This window comes from Arachis hypogaea, chromosome 20 (genome assembly GCF_003086295.3).
Source record: "Arachis hypogaea cultivar Tifrunner chromosome 20, arahy.Tifrunner.gnm2.J5K5, whole genome shotgun sequence".
Classification (NCBI taxonomy): Eukaryota; Viridiplantae; Streptophyta; class Magnoliopsida; order Fabales; family Fabaceae; genus Arachis; species Arachis hypogaea.
In genome coordinates, this window is record NC_092055.1 from 98,702,619 (window position 1) to 98,719,200 (window position 16,582).

General features: G+C 38.1%; 1 non-coding gene across 1 annotated transcript; it reads left to right on the forward strand.

Moving 5' to 3' along the window:
* Window positions 1-16,198: 16,198 nt before the first annotated feature.
* LOC112787852 (small nucleolar RNA R71) lies at window positions 16,199-16,306 on the forward strand. Its single transcript, XR_003195240.1, has one exon. It is a non-coding gene; the product is annotated as a small nucleolar RNA R71 (small nucleolar RNA).
* The last annotated feature ends 276 nt before the right edge of the window (window positions 16,307-16,582 follow it).

Consider the following 16,582-nt stretch of genomic DNA (forward strand, 5'->3'; position numbering starts at 1 on the left):
CTTTGATGCTTTTCATCTTGAGCCTAGACGTGACTTTAAATGTTTTATCTCAAGCTTTACTTGACATAAAAATACCACAAGCACTTAACTGGGGAACTCCTTGAGTTCTAATTTCTCTTTCAATTACTCCTAAACAGTGGTGCTCAAAGCCTTTGACATACTCTGTATTTACACTTGGTCTCGACTCTTAGTGCTCTATCTCAAAGATTAATTGATACGTTCACACCACAAGCATGTGGCTAGGAAAACAACTCTTTAAGCTTTTAATCATACTTGACCTTCCTAGCCATTGATGCTCAGAGCCTTGGACCTTGCCTTTTATTTTCTTTTTCTTTTTGCTATTTTTTTTCAAGGATTAATTTCTTGTTTAATTTAAAGAATTCATAATAGTTCTCTAAATCCCTATTCGTCATGCATCAACATCCTTTGATCCAAATTCAAATATGCACTGTTCATAGCATGCATTCAGAGTCATAGATAACACCTCCATATTTAAGTAAATAAGACTACTCTTAAATATAGACTCAATTTCTCATGCAATACATCACTTTTTTTTTAGATTTAAGCTCAGTGAGCAGTATATGAGATGTCTTTTCAAATTGAAAATAAACAGCTACATTAAACTAAAACATAGGAAATGCAAAATACTAGAGATCATGCAACAGAATAAGCAAAGCAATAGAAAATAGGAATATAACATAATAGTAATGGAAGGAAATAGGAAGTGAAAAAGGAACTAAACCACCTTAGTCACCCTGGTGGGTCTCTCTCCTCAGGTTGCGGTCCATATGGTCCTCTCAAGTCCCCAAAGTCATGTCTCAGCTGAAAAAGCTCATGGCACTGAGTATCTTTCTCTGCCAGTAACTGATGGAGAAGAGTGATGTGACTGTCCTGTACTGCTCTCATCTGATCGAAGGAGGAAGTACGCTGCTCCCAATGGATATCCTGTGTCATCCTCATCTGCTCAAGAGAGGATGTGAGCTACTGCCAATACTGCTGAGGCAGAAAATAGTGTCCTTGAGGTGGGGGAGGCTGGTCCTGCTAAGTCTCCTCTTCGGCTTGCTCTCCCCTGTGGACCCTCTGGTATTCCCTGATATATTCTATAGTATTTTTGGTGATAGGCCTCTCCAATGGAATAGAAAAATCATTTTCAACCTTCACCCTAGCGGCTTCATAGAGGCGGTAGATAAGATGTGGGAAGCCCAATCTGGCATATGTAGAGGAGTTGGAGGCAATGCTATAAACCTGTTGTGCAATGATGTCCTCTACCTTCACCTCCTCTCCCTTCATAATGCGATGAATCATAATAGCTCGGTCCACAGTGCATTCGGACCAGTTGCTAAAAGGCATGATAGACCTCCGGATAAAGTCTAGCCATCCCCTAGTCAAAGGAAGAAGGTCACTGCTCTTAAGTTGGTATGGTTTCCCTTTTGAACTTATTCTCCACTGGGCCCCTGGAATGCATATCTCAGCAAGAACTTGGTCTAATTGCATATCTTTGTTCACCCTCTCGCTGTAGCATTCTGATACGTGAAAATCTTATGCCCATTTTTTGCTTATTTTCTAGTTAAATTTAGTTAGAATTTAGTAAGTTTAATTATATTTTAGTGTTAAGATCCTTTTTGGATGCTACTTTGAGTTGTTATGGTGTTTTTATTATTTCAGGTGAACTTCGGGCAAATTTGGCAGCATTTTGTGCAAAAATGAGGAAGAAAGTGGATGTTGTCAACCCTGACCTCCTTGCACTCCAATGAGCATAACTTGAGCTATAGAGATCCAATTAACATTGTTCGAATACTGTTGAAAAGCTAACTTCCAGAGATTTCCAACGATATATAATAATCTATACTTTTCTTCTAGAATCATTGCCTTGAAGGGAGCTAAACACCGAGCCTGGCATTTAGCGCTCAAGAAGACAGAACCGAATGGGAACTCACTGCCAATTCTGGCGTTGAATGCCAATTCTGGCGTTGAATGCCAATTCTGACGCTAAACGGCAATAGTGCGGGTCAACCTCACCCAAATGAGCATCTTTAACCAGATTTAGCTTTTAATTATTATTTTATCTTTTATTTTTATTATTTTTATTTACAAATAAAATCTTTTAGATCTAGAATTTATTATTTTATTTTAGTTTCAAATCAAAATTAGGTTAGATATAAAAGAAAAAAGATTTAGCCCTTGGGGCTCACTTCTCCCAGAGTGGGAACTTCTCGCATCTGCACTTTCACACTTTTCAGAACCCCTATTTTCTCTGTAAGTCTTGAGCCACTAAACCTCCTTGGTTAAGATTAGGAGCTCTGTTTATTTCTATGGACTAAGACTATTACTTTTCTATTTTAATTAATGTATTAATTCAGTTTTAAGGATTATCTTTGTTCTTCATTTTATGAATCTGGGTGGAACAAAAGTACGACCCTTATTCTATATGCGTTCTTGTGATCCTTGGAAGAGGTCTCTCACTTGAACAACAACTTGAAAGTAAATTCCTCCTAAACTACTAATTACTTGAACTAATCGAGATACGTGACATACCTTAGCTTTGGGTAATTAGGGTTTTTGTAGCCGTAAACTAGAATTGGACTTAATGCTCTAATCGGAATCAAGTGACCAAGACATTGGCGGTTGATGAACGTTAGATAAGACTAAATCACTAAGACATTAGGGTTTAGTCAATTACAGTTTGTCATGAAATGAATCTTGCATGATTAAAATAGTTGGTAGGAAAACTTAATCCGAAAAAGTAAACATCTCCGATACCTTAATTGTTTTCTCTCATTGATTTCTCACTAAACCTCTTAATTGTTTTCTTTATTCCTTGAATTTTTGTTTAGTGCTTTTAAACTTCAAAACAACCACTTTCTACTTGCTTGACTAAGCCAATCATTCAACCATTGTTGCTCAGTCCATCAATCTTCATAGGATCGACCCTCACTCACCTGAGGTATTACTTGGATGACCCGGTGCACTTGCCAGTTTAGTTGTAGATATTCTAAAAATCCACACCATATTCTGCCATATGATTAGGGTATGGCAAATGGAAGGCCTGTCGGATGCTCCTTGGACTGAAGTCTAGGATCCTTCCTCTCACAAAACTTTCGTGGTTCTTCTCATTGACTCAAATGACATCCTTGTAAGTGATCTAAAGATTGCCATAAAATTCTTGAACCATTAATTGTCCGACCTCAGTGTGCGTGTTGCACAGAAATTGCCACCGTCGCCTATGAATTTGGAACTAGAATTCCGGATACTCATCCAGTTGAAGTGCAATTTTTACTTCCGAAATCACAGTCCTATTGATAGTGACCTCATAAAAATGTTTTCAAGTAATTTGGAGCAGAATCTCCTTGGATCATAAGAATCGGTGGCCTGTTCCTTTCCTTTCCTCTTTCTTGAGGTCTAAGTGTTCTTCGGTGCCATGGAATAAAAATAGAACAAGCGAAGCGACAGCGTGCAACACAAAACTTGAATGTTTGCTCGCCCTCGAGCAAAATAAAATAGAGCAAGGAGGAAGAAAGAAGGATAAGAGGCGTGGAGGGAAAAATAAAATAAATAGAACGAAGGTGAAATTAGAATGAAGAAGAAGGATTGTAAAAGGGAAGAAGGAAAGAAAGTAAAATTAAGGGAGGAGATGAGGAATATGGGGGTTGGTTGGGAGGATCACGGGGGCAGGGGGAATATTTTGTGAAGGATTATTATTGGGGTTTTAGGTTATAGAGGTAAGGGGGTTAATATATATATAGAGAGGGGGGGAGAGGGTACGTGTGTTAGTGCAGGTTGGTGGGGTGTGGGGTCAAAGGGAGGGAATTGAGTGTGTGAAAAAAGAAAGGGAAAATAAAAAGGGAATAAGGAGGAAGGGGGATTTAGTTCGGTCAAAGGTAGGGGTATGGGAAAGGGATTTGTGATGGGAGTGGAGGGAGTTATGGGGAAGGGAAAAAGGAAGTTGAAATGGGATTGTGGAGGGGATTTGGGGAAGGTAACTATCAGGATTGAGGGATTAAGGACGAATCAGTAGGATTCGTTTTCAAAATATCCAAGATTTGGCTCGAAGAACTTAAAATGGGGAAGCTGGTGCCAAACTTGGGAAAGGTGGTGCTTGGTGCCGCATTCCCTACAAGTGATACCCTCAAAGAAGCCTCTCCTGGTGCCAAACGCCAGTGACGCGGCGTTTGGTGCCCAAAAGCAATTTTTTTTATAGAATTGATGTCGTAGGTGGTCCGAAACGCTAGGGGGGGGCCAAGTTTGGCGCCACCCTGGCAGAGAGAATTCACTTGTTTTCTTCATTGGTGGCCCCAAACTTCAGGAATCCAAGTTTGGCGCCAGCCCTCCAGGGAAAATCCACTTGTTCTGCGTAGCTCCTGTCGCCAAACTTGAGAATTCATGAAGATCCAATTCCTCTCTCGATGGTAATTGGATCTATGAAACACAAAGGCTTTCTCTTAGGATACCAAACACTTGAAGAGAGAAGAAGAAAATGGCATTATTTTATTGAATCAAACAGAGCTCCTCCCCCTAATGAAGTGGGGTTTAGTGAGTCATGGCTCTCATTACAAAATAAATTCAAAATTTAAAAGCTGAAAATTAAACTAAAAGCTAGAAAAATAAAATCTAAGTACAAGCAAAGTATGAAAAGTGATGTGTGTGTCCCCTCTCCCGGGACCCCCCTTTGAAGTTCAAAGTACCACCTATTTATACTAATTCTCTAGCTCTTTGGATGGCTTTGGATCATGCTTTCAAAGTGAGGAGTGGGCTTTGTTGGATTTGGACTTGAAGGTATTTTGGGCACTTAGCGTTGGTGAGCAAGAGTTGGCATTGCTGAAGTAGCATTGGCGTTACTAACGATGTCCCTGGCGTTGCTGAGGCTAGCGTTAGCATTGTTAACGCTTTCACACTCACGCGTACGTGTCACCCATGCGTACACATCAATAATGTTTTTGGCTCTTATCACGCGTATGCGTCAGTCATGCGTACGCGTGGTCTTCATTCGCTGGTGTTGTGGAGGTAATGTTAGCGTTAACAACGCTCAAAATAATGCTCCCAGACTCCACTTAGCATTTTTCACCCAACGTTAGCATTGCCCATAATCCTTGTCACGCATACGCGTAGCCCATGCGTACGCATGACCTTGTAGAGATACCCTTCTGATGCGTACGTGTTTCCCACGCGTACGCGTGGCTTGCGAAATTTCCCAGAATTGTTATCGTAGGGGCATAGTGTTAGCGTTAATAACGCTAAAGCATGCATGCAGACCTCATCCCTGGCATTTGTGAGGGTCAAGTTAGCACCAATAACGCTATGCCTCTTTTCCTCCCTGGTGTTAGTGGCATGCAACGTTGGCGTTGCTAACACTCTCCCCTGGCATTTGTGAAGCAACGTTAGCGTTGCTAACGCTATGCTTCTTGCCTTCCCTTGTTTCTTCTCTGCTTCACTTGTCATTAACCACAACAATTGCATCAAAGCTTGCCATTCCATGAATAATCACAAGACATTTCATTCATTTAAAAGCAATATCATCTTCTTGTATTATTTTCATGAAATGACCACTATTCAACTAGTACTTGATGTATCAAAGCATGTAGAAATAAATCATTCAATTGATTGTTTATTAATAAGGAAAATGCATGAAAACAAATTAAAAGCTACTAAAAATAATAAGAAAAACCATCAATGATGCATATGCATCACAACACTAAACTTAAACCTTGCTTGTCCCCAAGCAAGAAAATAACTATGCACAAAGGTTTCTTTTATTTGGAATGGGTTGAAGAATTTCTTATGATGCCTTAGTGAGTGAAGTGATTAAGTGATAGTGGGGTGAACTCTAATTGATTTTCTCATGCAAGGGTTCCAGTGCTTATTAGTCCTTACATTTTGGGAGTCTTAGATCTTAAGGATTCCATTCATATTATATTATGGAGGTCTCTTTATAGATTGTCACCTTGAAGCAACACTTATTTTCTTACATTCTTCTTTTCTTTTTATATGTTGGCCTCGACTCTAAGTGTCATGTCTCAAAGCGGCTCTTAAGATAAGCTTTCAATCAGTATTCCTAAACCAGTTGGTTTAAGATACTAGGTGTTGAAGCACCCCTTAGGATTTACTTGCTCAAGTCTCTCTCTTTGACACAAGTCTACCACAAGCATTTAACTAGGACAATAACTCTTTGAGTCTTTATTTCTTTCTTTTTCTTCCTGGTAATTAATGCTCAGAGCCTTGGGCTTGTTCTTTATTTTTCTTTTCTTTTTTCTTTATGCATTTTCTTTTTTTTTTTCTACTGCTTCTTGGATATTAAGATTTTTGAGAACTTCCTTAATACTTATCTGAACTTCATTCCATGTATATAAGCTCCCATGCAAGTTTTCATAAACATGAAATCTCAATACACAGTCACACAATCAGAACCTCCACTTCTCTCAATCTTTTGCTTGCCTCAAAAATTATAAAATTTCTCAATCTTTCCTTTCAAAGAATTATTCTCTGTTGTATTCTTAGAGGTACTGGGTGCAAGCAAAATTTCAAGAGTATGGTGCTATGAGATGTCATGCATCATGTTTATTGAGCTAAAAGAAAACTAAACTAAACAAAACAGGGGCACAGTAGCACTTTCAATTTACAACAATTTGAACAAAAGACAATCACTTAACAATACAACCTTTTGTTGCCTACTTGCTTTACTCCTTATCACCATCAGTGTTGGTCTTTGTATCCTTCTTTGTCTCTTTGGGTGATGATGTATGATCCTCTGTAGGGATGAGGTGACTGCCTACAACAGACTTTGAAAGTTGCTTGTCCCCAAGCACTTGAAAGATAGTTATCATGCATGTATGCTTATGACTTCGTGAACTAAAAATGGTGTCTGGACACCAAACTTAGTCTTTTACTTATTTCTATATGCAAAAACAGAGTGCATACTTCATCTTTTTATGCATGCATGAAACTACATATGCTTTGCTTCTATGGGAGAATTAAACTATAGAACTAGAAAGTACACAAGTGATATGCAAGATTAATTGATTTCTATGATTGTTTGGAATTTGTGATTGTTCATGATTGTCTCAAGGGTTACTTTGTGCTCGAGTGATTGATGAATGAATTTTTCATATGGTTTAGAATTTCATAAATGAAATCTCATTGCAAGTATAGTTTCTAAACTAACAAATAATCCTCTCATGCAAAAAATTGTTTGTCACAAGTACAAACCCTAATAAAAATATAAACTGAAGTATTCAAATATCGGGTTGTCTCTCAAAGGAATTGCAGGGAAGTGTTCTTGCTATTGGTTATGGATAGTATATTTTGGGATTTTGGATAAGGAACATGAAAGATAATTACAAGAAAGTAAATGAAATTTAAATGATAAAAAGGTCTTGGCAAGGGTTGATGGTTAAGGATCTTTATCATTGTTACTAACCACAACATGATAATTGTAAGGATCAATCTCATTAAGTCATCCTCTAACAAGTGAAGGAAAGTCAAATGAGCTACACCAATCCTAATCCATAAGTCCTAACCACTCCCTAATTAACTTAGTCAGAGCTAGAGTCAATGGACACCAATTATCAAGACTTGGACATTAGTAACTCAATTTCACCTAAGTTACCATCCCAAGCCAAGAACACAAAAATCTACTCTAACATCCTTCCAAGCATTTAGTCAAACACTTGGAAGGCATAAAAGAAAAGAAAGATAAAATTTCAAGAAAAGTAAATCTACTCTACCAATTGCAAGGAAATTAACGACAACAATTCAGATCAACAATAAAAGAAATCAAGCATAAATTGCATTAAAGAAAAGTAGAAGAAACAAGAGTGCATCAACAATAAGGTAAACAATTACAAGAATTCAAATACTAAACTAGGAAAGCAAAGGTAGAGGAACAAGAAATTAGAAAGGAAAAGTAAATCAAAGCATGAATTAAACCTAGATCTAAGAAATCCTAATCTACATCTAACCTAATTCTAGAGGGGAGAGCTTCTCTCTCTAGAAACTAACTAAAACATGATGAAAACTCAACTATGTGCTCTCCCCACTTGACTCCTCTTGATTTCTGCATGTAATAGGCTCTAGAATGAGTTGGATTTGTGCCTGGAAAGCTCAAAAATCGCCCCCAGCGTTTTCACTTTAATGAGGTCACGTGCGAGCTGCGATGCATACGCATGGGTCACGCGTACGCGTCGATTGGCATTTTTGCTTTCCACGCGTACGCATCATGTCATGTGTACGCGTCGCCATGCGACTCCATATTCATGCGTGCGCGTCGATAAATTGATAAACCGCTATTTTATGGTTTATCTTGTACTCAATTGAGTGGTTTTTATTAACTCTTTACCCACTTATTCATACTATTTGCATGGTTTTACATTTGCCTTCCTAATTATGTGCTATGATTGAAAACATGCTTCTTTGGTCTTAATTTTGATATATTTAATCCTCTCTTATTTCCATTAGATACCTTGATATGTGTGTTAAGTGATTTCAGGATTTACAGGGCAGGAATGGCTTAGAGGATGGAAAGGAAGCATGCAAAAGTGGAAGGAATACAAGAAACTGAAGGAACTGCTAAAGCTGTCCAGCCTGACCTCTTCGCACTCAAACGGCTATAACTTTAGCTACAGAGGTCCAAATGACGCGGTTCTAGTTGCGTTGGAAAGCTAACGTCTGGGACTTCGATTTGATATATAATATGCCATTGTTTCTTTGACGCTAGGTGATGCAACCGCGTGCTTCATGCGGACACATCGCAGTGACGAAAAACCAGCGTGGCAGATTTCTTCTCCGGCGTTTCTGGGCTGTTTTTGACCCAGTTTGCGGCCCAGAAAATACAGATTAGAGGCTATAAAGTGGGGGAATCCATTCATTCATAACAACAAGCTTTCATAATTCACTTTTCATAGTTTTAGATGTAGTTTTTAGAGAGAGAGGTTCTCTCCTCTCTCTTAGGATTAGGATTTAGGATTTCTCTTAGTTTTAGGAGTGACTCTCAATTCAGGTTCAATGTTCTTCAATTTATATTTCTCTTCTACTTTTAGATACTCTAATACTTTTATTTGTTAATTACTTATGTTGCCCATTTGATTCATAAATCTTTCATGTTAGATTGGATTGCTTTTATTAATATAATTTGAGGTATTTTAGACTTATGATTGCTTTCTTTAATTTATTAATGCTCTTTGTTTATCCAAATTATTTTCATTCAAGTAGACTTTTTTCCCTTTTGGCTTTGGTTGAGTCATTGGAGACACTTGAGTTATAAGGTTCTCTCCTCTCTCTTAGGATTAGGATTTAGGATTTCTCTTAGTTTTAGGAGTGACTCTCAATCCAGGTTCAATGTTCTTCAATTTATATTTCTCTTCTACTTTTAGATACTCTAATACTTTTATTTGTTAATTACTTATGTTGCCCATTTGATTCATAAATCTTTCATGTTAGATTGGATTGCTTTTATTAATATAATTTGAGGTATTTCAGACTTATGATTGCTTTCTTTAATTTATTAATGCTCTTTGTTTATCCAAATTATTTTCATTCAAGTAGACTTTTTTCCCTTTTGGCTTTGGTTGAGTCATTGGAGACACTTGAGTTATAAAACTCATTGTTGATTGAAAATTGGATTTCTTCATTTCATTAATTCAAGTTCCAATAACTCTAGCCTTTCCCAAGGAAAGACTAGGACCTGAGGAATCAAAATTAATTCATCCACTTAACATACCTTCATAGTTAGAGGTTAACAAAGTGGGAGAAAAAAATCCAATTCTCATCACAATTGATAAGGATAACTAGGATAGGAATTCTGATTTTCATACCTTGCCAACAGTTTATTTTATTATTATTATTTTATTTTTCTTATCATTCAACATACTGCTTCCTTACTTTATAAAACCCCTAATTTACAAGATTCATAACCAATAATAAGAACATACCTCCCTGCAATTCCTTGAGAAGACGACCCGAGGTTTAAATACTCGGTTATCAATTTTAAAAGGGGTTTGTTACTTGTAACAACCAAAACGTTTGTATGAAAGGACTTTTGAAGGTTTAGAAACTATACTTGCAACGAGGATTTATCCGCAAATTTCTAGACCACGCAAAAGTTCTCTCATCATAAATGCACCCCAAAATCCTTGATTTTTCCATGATTTCTACACTTTGCATGCTTTTCTCTTTATTCTTTTGATCCATTCCTAGCCTTTTGAACCTGAATTCACTAATAAACACATCAAGGCATCTAGTGGAATCAAAGGTGAACTAAAATTAACCAATTAAGGTCTTAAAAAGCATGTTTTCACTCTTAAGCACAAATTAGGAAGAATATACAAAATCATGCTATATTAGTGAATAAATGTGGGAAAAGGTGATAAAATCCCCTAAATTCAAGATAAAATACACCACGAAATAATGGTGCATCAGTGATGTTAATGGTGGAACACCAAACTTAATATCATACATTCATCCTTGATTTTGTTTCTTTGTTAGCACCATCACATTAGTGTGCAACACCAAACTTAATTCCTTGTAATACACAGAAATTTAACTAATCATTTATTCTGAAAAGAGTATGAAAAAGTTAACTAAGGTTGGGTTGCCTCCCAGCAACCGCTTCTTTAATGTCATTAGCTTGACGGTTGTCCCTTGTTAGGGAGGATAATGGTCATTGGTGCACGAAATTGTGATCACACTTTTCATAACTCCACACAACTAACCAGCAAGTGCACTGGGTCGTCCAAGTAATAAAACCTTACGCGAGTAAGGGTCGATCCCACAGAGATTGTTGGCTTGAAGCAAGCTATGGTCATCCTGTAAATCTTAGTCAGGCAGATTCAAATGGTTATGGGGTTTTGATAATTAAAAGATAAATAAAACATAAAATCGAATAAAGATACTTATGTAATTCATTAGTGGGAATTTCAAATAAGCGTTTGGAGATGCTTTGTTGCTTCTGAACCTCTGCTTTCCTACTGTCTTCATCCAACCATGCGTGCTCCCTTCCATGGCAAGCTGTAGGATTCTCTCGGATGAAAAATACCAGGTACGGTTTCTGCACGGCTAATCAACTGTCGAATTTCTCGTCTCGGATGAAAAATACCAGGTACAGCTACCGCACGGCTAATCATCTGTCGGTTCTCACTAGCGTTGGAATAGGATCTCTCTATCCTTTTGCACACTGTCACTGTGCCCAACATTCGCGAGTTTGAAGCTCGTCATAGTCATCCCTTCCCAGATCCTACTCGGAATACCACAGACAAGGTTTAGACTTTCCGGATCTCAGGAATGCTGCCAATTGGTTCTAGCCTATACCACGAAGGTTCTAATCTCACGGATTCGGATGCTCTATTGTTAGGAGAGGCGATGAAAATTGTGGATTAGAGACCCAAGAGATTATACTCCGGCTGTCGTCCAATGACTACGTTGAACATCATGTAGACCGCTTGTGGTTGTCAGGCACGCGGATCTTGGCTAAGCGAGTAACGAAGATAGTGGGTGATTGTCACGGGTCACCCCTTCATTCTGACTTAACTGAATTAAGTACGAGAGTATATCTTGGAGAAGAATTAAGCGTGAATTGAAAGAGAAACAATAGTACTTGCATTAATTCATGAAGAACAGCAGAGCTCTGCACCTTAATCTATGAGGTGTAGAAACTCCACCGTTGAAAATACATAAGAGAAAAAGGTCTAGGCATGGCTGAATGGCCAACCTCCAAAACGTAACATAAAAGTGAAAAGAGGGTTCCAACCATACGAATACAATAGTAAAAGTGCTATTTATACTAAACTAGTTACTAGGGATTACAGAAAATAAGTAACTAAGTGCAGATAGTGCAAAAATCCACTTCCAGGCCCACTTGGTGTGTGCTTGGGCTGAGCATTGTGCTTTACACGTGCATAGGCTATTTCTAGAGTTAAACGCCAGCTTGGATGCCAGTTTAGGCATTTAACTCCAGTTCCGGTGCCAGTTCTGGCGTTCTACGCCAGAAAAGGGTCTCTGGTGGGCGTTTGAATGCCAGTTTGGGCCATCAAATCGTGGGCAAAGTATGGACTATTATACATTGCTGGAAAGCCCAAGATGTCCACTTTCCAACGCAATTGAGAGTGCACCAGTTGGTCTTCTGTAGCTCCAGAAAATCCATTTCGCGTGCAGGAGGGTCAGAATCCAACAGCATCTGCAGTCCTTTCTCAGCCTCTGAATCAGACTTTTGCTCAGGTCCCTCAATTTCAGCCAGAAAAGACCTGAAATTATAGAAAAATACACAAACTCATAGTAAAGTCCAGAAATGTGATTTTTGCATAAAAACTAATAAAAATATAATAAAAAGTAACTAAAACATACTAAAAACTATGTAAAAACAATACGAAAAAGAGTATAAATTAACCGCTCATCACAACACAAAACTTAAATTGTTGCTTGTCCGGAAGCAACTAAAAACAAAATAGGATAAAAAGAAGAGAAAATACAATAAATTTCAAAAATATCAATGAATATTAGTTTTAATTAGATGAGCGGGACTAGTAGCTCTTTGCCTCTGAACAGTTTTGGCGTCTCACTTTATCCTTTGAAGTTCAGAATGATTGGCATCCATAGGAACTCAGAATTCAGATAGTGTTATTGATTCTCCTAGTTCACTATGTTGATTCTTGAACATAGCTACTTTATGAGTCTTGGCCATGACCTTAAGCATTTTGTTTTCCAGTATTACCACCGGATACATAAATGCCACAGACACATAACTGGGTGAACCTTTTCAGATTGTGACTCTGCTTTGCTAGAGTCCCCAGTTAGAGGTACCCAGAGCTCTTAAGCACACTCTTTTTTTGCTTTAGACCACGACTTTAACCGCTTATTCTCAAGCTTTTCACTTGACACCTTCACGCCACAAGCACATGGTTAGGGACAACTTGATTTAGCCGCTTAGGACAGGATTTTATTCCTTTGGGCCCTCCTATCCATTAATGCTCAAACCCTTGGATCCTTTTTACCCTTGCATTTTGGTTTAAAAGGTTATTGGCTTTTTCTGCTTGGTTTTTCTTTTTCTTTCTTTCTCTTTTTTTTTCCATTTTTTTTCGCAAGCTTTGTGTTTCACTTCTTTTTCATGCTTCAAGAATCAATTATATGATTTTTCAGATTATCAATAATATTTCTCTTTTTTCATTATTCTTTCAAGAGCCAACAATTTTAACATTCATAAACTTCACTCTAAAAAATATGCACTGTTCAAGCATTCATTCAGAAAACAAAAAGCATTGCCACCACATCAAAATATTTAAACTATTTTCAAGATAGAATTCGAAATTCATGTTCTTCTTTTTCTTTTTCAGAAAATATTTTTCATTTAAGAAAGGTGAAGGATTCATAGGAGATTCATAGCTTTAAGACATAGACACTTAACACTAATGATCATGTAATAAAGACAAAAACATAGACAAAAAATAAAGCATAGAAACGAAAAACAGGAAAATAAGAACAAGGAAATTAAAGAACGGGTCCACCTTAGTGACGGCGGCTAGCTCTTCCTCTTGAAGACCCTTTGGATTGCTTGAGCTCCTCTATGTCTCTTCCTTGCCTTTGTTGCTCCTCTCTCATGGCTCTTTGGTCCTCTCTGATTTCATGGAGGATAATGGAGTGCTCTTGTTGAGGTCCATGAGTGGGCTCTCTTGTTTGCTCCATCCTCTTTCTAGTGATGGGCTTTTGAGATGAATCTCTCCATCTTCCATGACTCGGAGTGGGAAGCAACTACCTTCCCTTTCCTCTTCCTAGAGATTTCTCCAGCCTTAGGTGCCATGAATGGTTATGGAAAAAAACAGAAAGCAGAGCTTTTTTCACATCAAACTTAAAAAGTTTGCTCGTCCTCGAGCAAAATAAGATAGAAGGGAGTAGAAGAAGAATGATGCAATTAATTTTGAAAACTTATTGCTGTATGAAAGAAAAATTAAAAAGAGTTGAAAAGGACTTGAAAAGATATGTAAGTTTTGAAAACGTTTTGGAAGGAATTGAAAAGAATTGAAAAAGAATTAACAAAAATTGGAAAGATTATTAATTTTTGAAAATAGAAATTGAAAGATGAATGTTTAAAATATGTTTGATGCAAAGAAATTATGAATTAAAACATGAAAAGTTGAAAAAAATTGAATTGGAAACAAAATTACCTCCTTTGTGTCATCCTGGCGTTAAACGCCTAGAATGCTATCCATTCTGGCCTTTAACGCCCACTTGACTGCCTCTTTGGGCGTTTAACGCCCAGCCAGATACCCTGGCTGGCCGTAGCTGGCGTTAAATGCCAGGAATCCTTCTTTACTGGGCGTTTTTCTGAATGCCCAAAATGTTGCCATATCTGGCGTTTAATGCCCAGAATGCTGCCTGCATGGGCGTTAAACGCCCATTCTGCTATCCTTACTGGCGTTTAAATGCCAGTAAGCCTGTCGTCCAGGGTATGCTATTTTTGATGCTATTTTTGATTTTGCTTTAATTTTGCAGCTGTTTTTATGACTCCACATGATCATCAACCTACAGAAAACATAACATGGCAATGGAAAACAAATGTCTATGAAAATAAATATAATTAAATAACATTGGGTTGCCTCCCAATAAGTGCTTCTTTAATGTCAATAGCTTGACAGTGAGCTCTTAGAGAGCTTTACAAAGACTCAGAGCTTAATGGTGGCCCCCCAACACCAAACTTAGAAGTTGAGTGTGGGGGCTCTGTTTGACTCTGTGTTGAGAGAAGCTTTTCACGCTTCCTCTTCATGGTTATAGAAGAAGATCCTTGAGCCTTAAACACAAGGTAGTCCTCATTCAATTGAAGGACTAACTCTCCTCTGTCCACATCAACCACAGCTCTTGCTGTGGCTAGGAAGGGTCTTCCAAGGATAATGGATTCATCTTCATCCTTCCCAGTGTATAGGATTATGAAATTTGCAGGGATGTACAGGCCTTCAACCTTCACTAAGACATCCTCTACAAGTTCATAAGCCTATTTCATTGATTTGTCTGCCATCTCTAGTGAGATTCTTGCAGCTTGTACCTAGAAGATCCATAGTTTCTCCATTACAAAGAGTGGCATGAGGTTTATTCCTAACCCCAGGTCACACAGAGTCTTCTCAAAGGTCATGGTGCCTATGGTACAAGGTATTAAGAACTTTCTGGGATCCAGTTTCTTCTGAGGTAATTTCTGTTGAACCAAGGCATTCAGTTTTATGATTGCTCCTAGATACTGAGCTACTTGCTCTTAAATAATATCTTCATCCTCATCAGAGGAAGAATCTTCATTAGAGCTCATGAACTATAGCATTAAGTTCCATGGAATCTCTATGGTCTCTATATGAGCCTCAGATTCCTTTGGTTCCTCAATAGGGAACTCCTTATTGGTCAGTGGACGTCCAGCAAGGTCTTTCTCACTGGAAATCACTGCCTTTTTGCTCTCTCCAGGTTCGGCCACTTTGGATATAGTTATGGCCTTGCACTCTCTTTTGGGATTCTCTTCTGTATTTCTTGGGAGAGTACTAGGAGGAGTTTCAGTAACTCTTTTACTCGGCTGACCTACTTGTGCCTCCAAATTTCTGATGGAGGACCTTGTTTCAGCCATGAAACTGAGAGTGGTCTTAGATAGATCAGAGACTATGGTTGCTAAGTCAGAGAGGCTCTGCTTAGAATTTTCTGTCTATTACTGAGAAGATGATGGAAAAGGCTTGCTATTGCCAAACCTATTTCTCCCACCATTATTATTATTGGAGCCTTGATTAGGCTTCTGCTAATCCTTCTATGAGAAATTAGGATGATTCCTCCATGAAAGATTGTAAGTGTTTCCATAGGATTCTCCCATGTAATTCACTTCTTCCATTCCAGGATTCTCAGGGTCATAAGCTTCTCTTTCAGAGGATGCTTCTTTAGTACTGCCGGATGCAGCTTACATTCCAGTCAGATTCTGAGAAATCATATTGACTTGCTGAGTAAATATTTTATTCTGAGCTAATATGGCATTCAGAGTATCAATCTCAAGAACTTCTTTCTTCTGAACCATCCCATTGTTCACAGGATTTCTTTCAGAAGTATACATAAACTAGTTATTTGCAACCATCTCAATGAGTTCCTAGGCTTCTGCAGGCATTTTCTTCAGATGAAGAGATCCACCAGCAGAGTGGTCCAATGACATCTTGGACAATTCAGACAGACCATCATAGAATATATATAAGATGCTCCATTCTGAAAGCATGTCAGAAGGACACCTTCTGATCAATTGCTTGTATCTTTCCCAAGCTTCATAGAGGGATTCACCTTCCTTCTGTCTGAAGGTTTGGACTTCCACTCTAAGCTTGCTCAACTTTTGAGGTGGAAAGAATTTGGCCAAGAAAGTATTGACTAACTTTTCCCAAGAGTTCAAGCTTTCTTTAGGTTGTGAGTCCAACTATATCCTAGCTCTGTCTCTTACAGCAAAGGGGAAAAGCAGAAGTCTGTAGACCTCAGGATCAACCCCATTAGTCTTAATAGTGTTACAGATTTGCAAGAATTCAGCTAAGAACTGATGAGGATCTTCCAATGAAAGTCCATGAAACTTGCAATTCTGCTGCATTAGAGAAACTAATTGAGGCTT